Here is a 7,253-nt window from a genome sequence, read left to right on the forward strand (position 1 = left end):
TAATTCTCTCCTCTTTCTTCAGGTGCGCATTTATTGCAATAAAGCGACCTCTCATAACGGCATGTTGACAAGCACAGCGGCGCTCCACGTGGGAGAACCAACAAAGGAACCCTGGGTGCTGTGAGACCCGGTCTCACGTCCCAGTTCCCCACATGGCTACCTCAGCGGCGAGCTCTCACAGTGAGCGCTTAATGCAGACAGTCCTGCGTTGGTGCCATCTTTTGGAACACCTGGTTTTTAAGCTACTCAAACCATTTAGATCTGAGTGATAAGGAATCTGGAGGGTTTTTTTTTTTCCTTTTAAAGAAACACTATGTCTGTTTATCTATCTATCTGAAATCAACAATATCCTGTTGAGCTCTCCATTACCCCACTCCCAGGTCCCTGGCCTCCTCATAGCCATCAAAGTCTTGTCTATTGCTGTATAAACCACAATTATTATTATTCATTTTACTTACAATGGTGATATTAAATATTCATCTTTGTAAGATGGACTGAGTTTGCTAAGTAAGCATGATGTTCTCTAGTTTTGTTTCCCAAGTTTCTTACTGAGTACAAGTGAAAGAAAATCCAAACTCAATTAAGTCCCACCCATCAGTTATTGATGCTGAAGTCAAAGCTCCCTCTCTTTCCCTTCCTGCATCTGTATCCGGCCCTGAACTGGGCTCTGCCTTTCTCCTCCACCTTCTGAGTTAAAGGAAGTTTCCTGTAGGAACGGCTGGGTCTCAGGATAGGGCACAAGGAATGGCATGGGAGCAGATTCTCAACAAACCGTGGCTGCTCCCGCTGCTGTTCTTTCCACAGGGGGCCAGTCCTGGGGCTACATGTGTGCCTCTTACTTCAAGACACCCAAAGAGCACCCGGAGTGAAGATGACCCTCCTTTCTGGTGGGTCAACTGTTAGTGTGCAGTCTTGCAAAAGCGCTCACGGTGTTTTCAATACTCCCAAGCATTTTTTAACCCATTGGTCAGGCGGGTCTGTTAAATTCTAAATGTATTACATTGGTATGCCATTTGCTTCTCTTTATTTCAACTGAGGTGCAAACATGGTGAGACAGAACCCTATAAACAGACACGGCTGAGCTGCAGGGATGCTAAATGATGCTATTAATAGAAGAGAATTGAGGAATTCTCTTTGATAGAAAGTACTTTGTTAGAATTGACCTTTAAAATTCAAACCAATGCTTTGGAACTCTTTTCCTATCACAGCAGCCCTTGCTAAAGGCTCTTTCTTTGTTGAATCAGTTGCTAGTCCACTAAATCCACATGCCTTATTCCAGAGGCTTCGGCAGGGTGGGGTGTGGCAAACAGCCTTCATTCTTCCACTTTGTTTGGAAGATGCCCACGGGACTAGTGCTCAGGTGCAGAAACGACTGCCCCGGTCATCAGTCACCATCAGTCATCAGTCACCGAGGTTCAGAGTCAACAGCTTTGTGTTGTCTCTTTTGAGTTGAGTGTTTCTGGGTTGTGGAGGTCAGTTAATTAGAAGAAATGATGCTTGAGCAGGGTCAACACAAATATTCTGTGTTGATTCCCTCCTCTGGACTAACGAAGCATTTCAGAAAGGTTTCCAGTCACTCCACAAATGTTTATTTTAAAACAAACAAACAAAACCTTTATTTACAGCTAAACACTTCAAAATTGAACATCTGTGTCCTGGATTTGTGATACTTCCAGGGTCTCTTGATCAAACTGCAGGAGCAACAGGCAGAGAGGCCCATCCAGTTGATTTTACCAAGAGCATCACCCAGGAGAAAGGGTGGCCTAATTCAGTTTACATCTGCCCACGCTGTGAGAACACCACAGGCAGCTTGGGCTAATTGTCCGGGCCAGTGGGAACACTCTCAGTCACCACTAGAAGTCCATCAATGATTTTTCCAAACACCATGTGCTTTCCACTCAGCCAATCGTATTTAGAACAGCTGATAAAGAACTGGCAGCCTTTGTACTGAGACCACGTTTACCATGGAAAGCAGGCCTGGGGCTGAGTGTCTACGTTTAATTTTTTCATCTGAAAATGGTCCTCGATAAATACTGGTTAACTCCAGTACCATCTCCATTTGCAACAACTCCACCACGGATCATCAAAACCTTTATGGCCACGTGGAAGGTGTTTCCTTTGTGTCCTACTGGAACCCCCTCTTTCCTGAATTCTCCTGTGCAGAATGGCCTAAAGGTCTCTGCTGTTTGAGGCACAAAGTCTCCAAAGAGCTCATGTGATCAACTTCCTGGCCACCTATGCTGACATCAAAAAGCTCCACAGGGTTGACTGGGCTTGAATTTGCCACAGCCAATGGCTCCGACCCTCAAATGTTTATGAAGTCCACTATGAGAGGGCCTGAGGACAGAGCACTGAGCAAAGCCCCTGCCCTCTTTTCATTATGGAGAAAGTAATGACTAAATACATGTCACATACTCTAATGGCCGATCACGAAAACATGAAGAAAATAAAGCAGGGTGAGGGGTTCGAGAGTGACAAGAGCTACCATTTTAGACACGGAGGAGATAACAAAGAACTGGTAGCATGGATCAGAAACATGACTGAAAGAAGAAGACTGTCTAGGAAAAATACGTTTGAGACAGAAGACCAAAATAGGGAGGAAAAATAAATCTCCCAAACCTACTGCCATTGGGTCAAAGAAGATGGTAGAAAAACAGCAAGTGCAAGGGTCCTGGGGCAGTTGCCAGGCCATCAATGAATCAGGAAAAAACACTCTTGTACCTGAGTTTACCAGGTGGCTAGCAGAACCTGGGCTGCCTTTTGGTAGTCCCAGTGGCCTATGGGTTTGGCATTGGCTGGTAACAGGAAAGTTAGTGGTTCAAATCCACCACCCACTCCATGGGAGAAAGATGAGGCTGTCGTCCACTGCAAAGATTTATGGTATCATAAACCTTCCGTGGGATCATTATGAGTCAGACTCTACCCAATGACAGTAGGCTTTTGTTTTTGTTTTTCAGCTCCCTCAAGGAGCCAACTAAAATGTTGGCACTCAGCAGCCAACTACTACAATGTTGGCCGTTCAAACCTACAGCCACTCTACAAGAAAGGGTGTGGCAGTCCACTTCCTTGAAGATTCACCGTCTCAGGAGGGTACAGGAGTTCTACTCTGCCTGTAAGTCAGTATGAGTTGGAGCCCACTCATTGGCCTTAGGTCTGGTATGGGGTTTGCTCCCTCAGCTGGGCCAACATGCAGGGAACAACAGCTGTGCACAGTCATCATCGGACACCTCTCCCCTTGAAGTGGCACACATTGTGTACTTAGGGAAATGACAGGAAGGCTGCTGGAGGTGGAGACAAGAAAGGAGAGAATGAGGAAGAACAGTGACTAGCAATCTTGGTAGCAATTTAGAACAAAATCCTTTTCTTGAGAGAACCACAACCACCCCCATGGCTTCTTCACTGAACCTTCTCCATCCACCCGTCGGGGAGTAGTTTTCTGCCATCGACCATGAAGCTGAGGTAGAGTTTAAAACGATATTGGGCTTAATGGTAATACCATTCCAATTTGGAAATATAAGGCTGGCTATTTCCATGCCTACTGCATACTTAAGTGTTTTCCTCCCTCTCCCTTTTCATATTCCTTTGCTTATAGTATTTGTAACCATGTTTGCCTCACCTGAAGGAACCCTGGTGTTGCGGTGGGGTAAGTATTGAATGGCTTAAGGTTATTCCTATCAAGATTTATAGTCTTATAAACCCTATACGGGGTTGCTGTAAGTCTGATTCAACTTGAGGAACCTTTATGAGGAACCTTTTCTACTTTAACTGAATTGTTTGAAATGTTTTACAAATATCTTGGTTTCATAACCCTATATTCAATTACCCAGTATTATTTTAATTTTTTCATAATTTGAGAAAAAAGTGTTGTGTTTATATCTACTGGTGTTGCCTGCCAAGTGGTTATCGTGAAGGAGTCTGATGTCAAGCAGATGTACCGTCTGGTCCTTGTGCAAGGACCTGTTGGCAAAGTTGAAGATTGCTGCTGCATCTGAAGCTGGATTACAGGTAGGGGTATAACCTCAAGAGGAGTTCCAACTCCCACCTTTCTTCCTGTTCAATATCCACATAACTTAACTCAACGCACTTCACTGCCATGGTCTCAATTCTGACTCATAGTGACCCTCTAGGGCAAGGAAGAACTCTTGAGGGTTTCTGAAACTGTAGCTCTTTACAGCAGTAGGAAGTCGTCTTTCTTCATCAGAGTGGCTGGTGATTTGGAACCAATGACCCTGCAGTTAGCAGCCCAACACATAGCACACTGGATCACGAGGGCCCCTCCCTGTCTAACAAAGGCCAAATAAAATAAGTTTAGTATCATCAGGAAGCATCCAAAATGAAGGTGTGGTCATCCGTTCACTTAAAGTAAAAAAAAAGTTCCATTTCTAACATTCAAATCTATGTGCTAATTAAATGTAATTTGGGCACGGTCACTATAGAGGGCAATCAGAGCACATGATGTGCAGATGGGGAACAGATTCCCCAGCACGGCTGGCCTGAGCTAGACCATGTGTGGTCACCTCGTGGCTCTTGGTCGTACTGTTTGCTGACCAGAAGGTTTCTAACCCTCAGCCTGGTCCTAACCTCTGTGGGAGGGAGTCGGGGACAAGATACAGTGATGTGTAGCATATAACTTAGAAGTAAGGGTATTGAACCCTTAATGGGATTTGAGGCAGCATTAAAATACTCCTGTTTTCAAAATGGCTGCATTACATAAAATGGCTGCATTAAGATATCGTGAACCCTTTTATGTTTCCTACAATGGAGAATAGAGATCTAGGGTGTGGCCAGTCCCATGGTAATAACATTTGTGTGTCATTCATTTAAAGGAAGATGCTCATTATTGTGGGGAACAGAAGGATTTCTCTTGTCTCCCCAAAATATATACCAGACTTAGCTGCTTAAGCGTGACTGTTCTTTAGGCAGCAAAAGTAAGTCAGAGGTTATTCCATCTATAGTGGCTAGATTATTAGTCTGATTCACCCTAAATAAAGCCCATTCCTTTCTGTTATTGTTCCCTCGAAGCAGTGCCCATAGGCAAGCCTGGGACCATTCTAAGATGACTAAGCTTAGGCTACTATCTTGCCACACATGCCCCCCTATTCCCTCCTCTTACTATTGCACATTCACCCCTAGGTCATCCCCCTCCTATTGCTTGTACTGCCTATGTTAATACCCCTCCTGGTGACTCAGGTTATTGTCCACTATCAGGGAACTTGCATGCCTCCCAGAATTGTAATTGTCTGTTTTATTATGTGAGACATTAGTGATCAAACTTGTTCTAGAATGAATTGTATTGCCCCTTTCTGTGACGTATGACTCTATGATGCGTGGTTAGCAATAAATAAGGAGGCTCCCTGGTTCTTGAGAGGGTGGCTGGAGAAGGTGACTAAGGAGGACGAAGCAGCGGCTTCTTCTCTGACGGCTAAGCCCCCTCCACGAGGACCATCAAGCCGGGCTGAGGTGAGATATGCTACCATGAATTGCGTCTGACTCCATTACTTGACTCTATCCTTTAACTCTCATGCTCTCTATGACTCTACTATAATCTCTACTTATTATCGCTGTACAATTGCGCCTACCAAACCTGTGATGTTTTGTGGGGTTCCCTCTTACCCTTAACCCCACACATTATAGTAAATATACTTTCCTGCACGCCTAAGCAATACCGAGCCCTCGCTCTCTAGTGCACATACACCTTATTTGGCATTCTTCGAAGACTTTCTAACCAGATCCAACTGGTGACTATATTCAACAACATTTATGAGGGAACTTTGGACCAAGGAAGCAGCAGTGTGTTTTTCTCATTAATTGTGCCCATTTAATTATCGACAAAGTTTTCCGACAACAAAATGTAAAATAGAAGGAGGTTGTGTGAGGTAGTAAGTCCCTGACCTAGAGGTGATCAAAGTGCACATGATGACTTCCCAGCCGGCAGCACCCTTACAAGGGAAGAAAGAGGGGCTTTGGAATTAATAAGATTTGACTCTTGACTCTGCCAGCCACCTGCATGACACTTGTCTGAAAATGGATATAGCATATTTACCTTGCGTGTTCTGAAAATAAGAAGTAATGTTTGTAAAGTACCTACCACAGTATTAATATAAAGAAGATGATCCATAAATGAAAGATGGGCACAGAAGTATAAATGACTTTAAGGATTAACCGACATTCCTATTCTGACTGATTCTCAGAATTCTAAGTTCTAACTCTCTAAAGCTTTACAGAGAAAATATCCAACAGCCTATGCTGAAGGCCTATGTGCTATGAAACAAAGCACTATGTTTCATGGAAATTTTTCAATAAGAAAACGAGTAGCATGAACGTGTATTGCTGTTACTAAGCTTAAAGAAACAGAAGTTACCCAGAGGCCCTATGGAGAGCAATCAACAGCATCCTCTCCAAAGGGCAGCTCTGAAAGAGGGTGATGGTACCAGGTACATAGGAAGCCTTTGCCGGAAAACAACAGAGGCTTTTTCCTGGAAGAAAGGAGGACAGCCTGGAGAAATGACCCCAAGTAGAGACGTCCATCCAACTCAGGGAAGCTGGGGAGGGGCTAAAGGGCCAAGTGCTTGGGCAGGTTTGGCCAGAGCTTGAGGATCTACCAGTGGGCATATGGTGACAGTCCAACACCCTTCCTAGGGACCTCGGAGCCAGGAAGGGGAAGTCCATCCCGTACCTGGTCTCACAGCCTTAGCAAAGTGTTTTGATTCCACCAAAATACTTTCTAAATTATCTCAATATATTAAATATTACAACTCAAACACAAAACAAGAAAACTGCAGTGTCATCATGCTGATGCTGACTCATAGTGACCCTACAGGACAGGGTAGAACTGCCCCTGTGAGTTTCCAAGACTGTAACTCTTTATTGGAGTAGAAAGCTTTATCTGAAGTACAGACATCTAAAGGATGAATACATTTAAGCAGAATTTGTAATATTTTCTTCTTTATGCTCATCTGTATGCTATTTTTATACACTCATGCTGGAGACCCCAGATAGAGACCAGCTGACCTCATGGGGAGGAAGATAGGGTGTATGTTGTTACCTTTCGTCACCTCTGGGAAGGAGCTGGACAGAAACAGCTCATCTCGTTCAGTGTTTCTGCAAAAGAGCACCCTGCCACCAAGCAAGAGAACAGTAATAGTGTCAGGTCGGAATTCAGTCTCCCACGGCTCCCTCTCCAGCTGCCACGTTTTCACTGACTTTAAGATTACACAAAGGTCCCCAGAGGTTACTTCTGACAACACGGCCAT

General features: G+C 44.3%; 1 pseudogene; it reads right to left on the reverse strand.

The window, feature by feature from the left end:
• Positions 1-1,773: 1,773 nt before the first annotated feature.
• Positions 1,774-7,253, reverse strand: LOC101662058 (annotated as a pseudogene).

Source organism: Echinops telfairi, unplaced genomic scaffold (assembly GCF_000313985.2).
Source record: "Echinops telfairi isolate 266 unplaced genomic scaffold, ASM31398v2 ScPeMD7_16;HRSCAF=60, whole genome shotgun sequence".
NCBI lineage: Eukaryota > Metazoa > Chordata > Mammalia > Afrosoricida > Tenrecidae > Echinops > Echinops telfairi.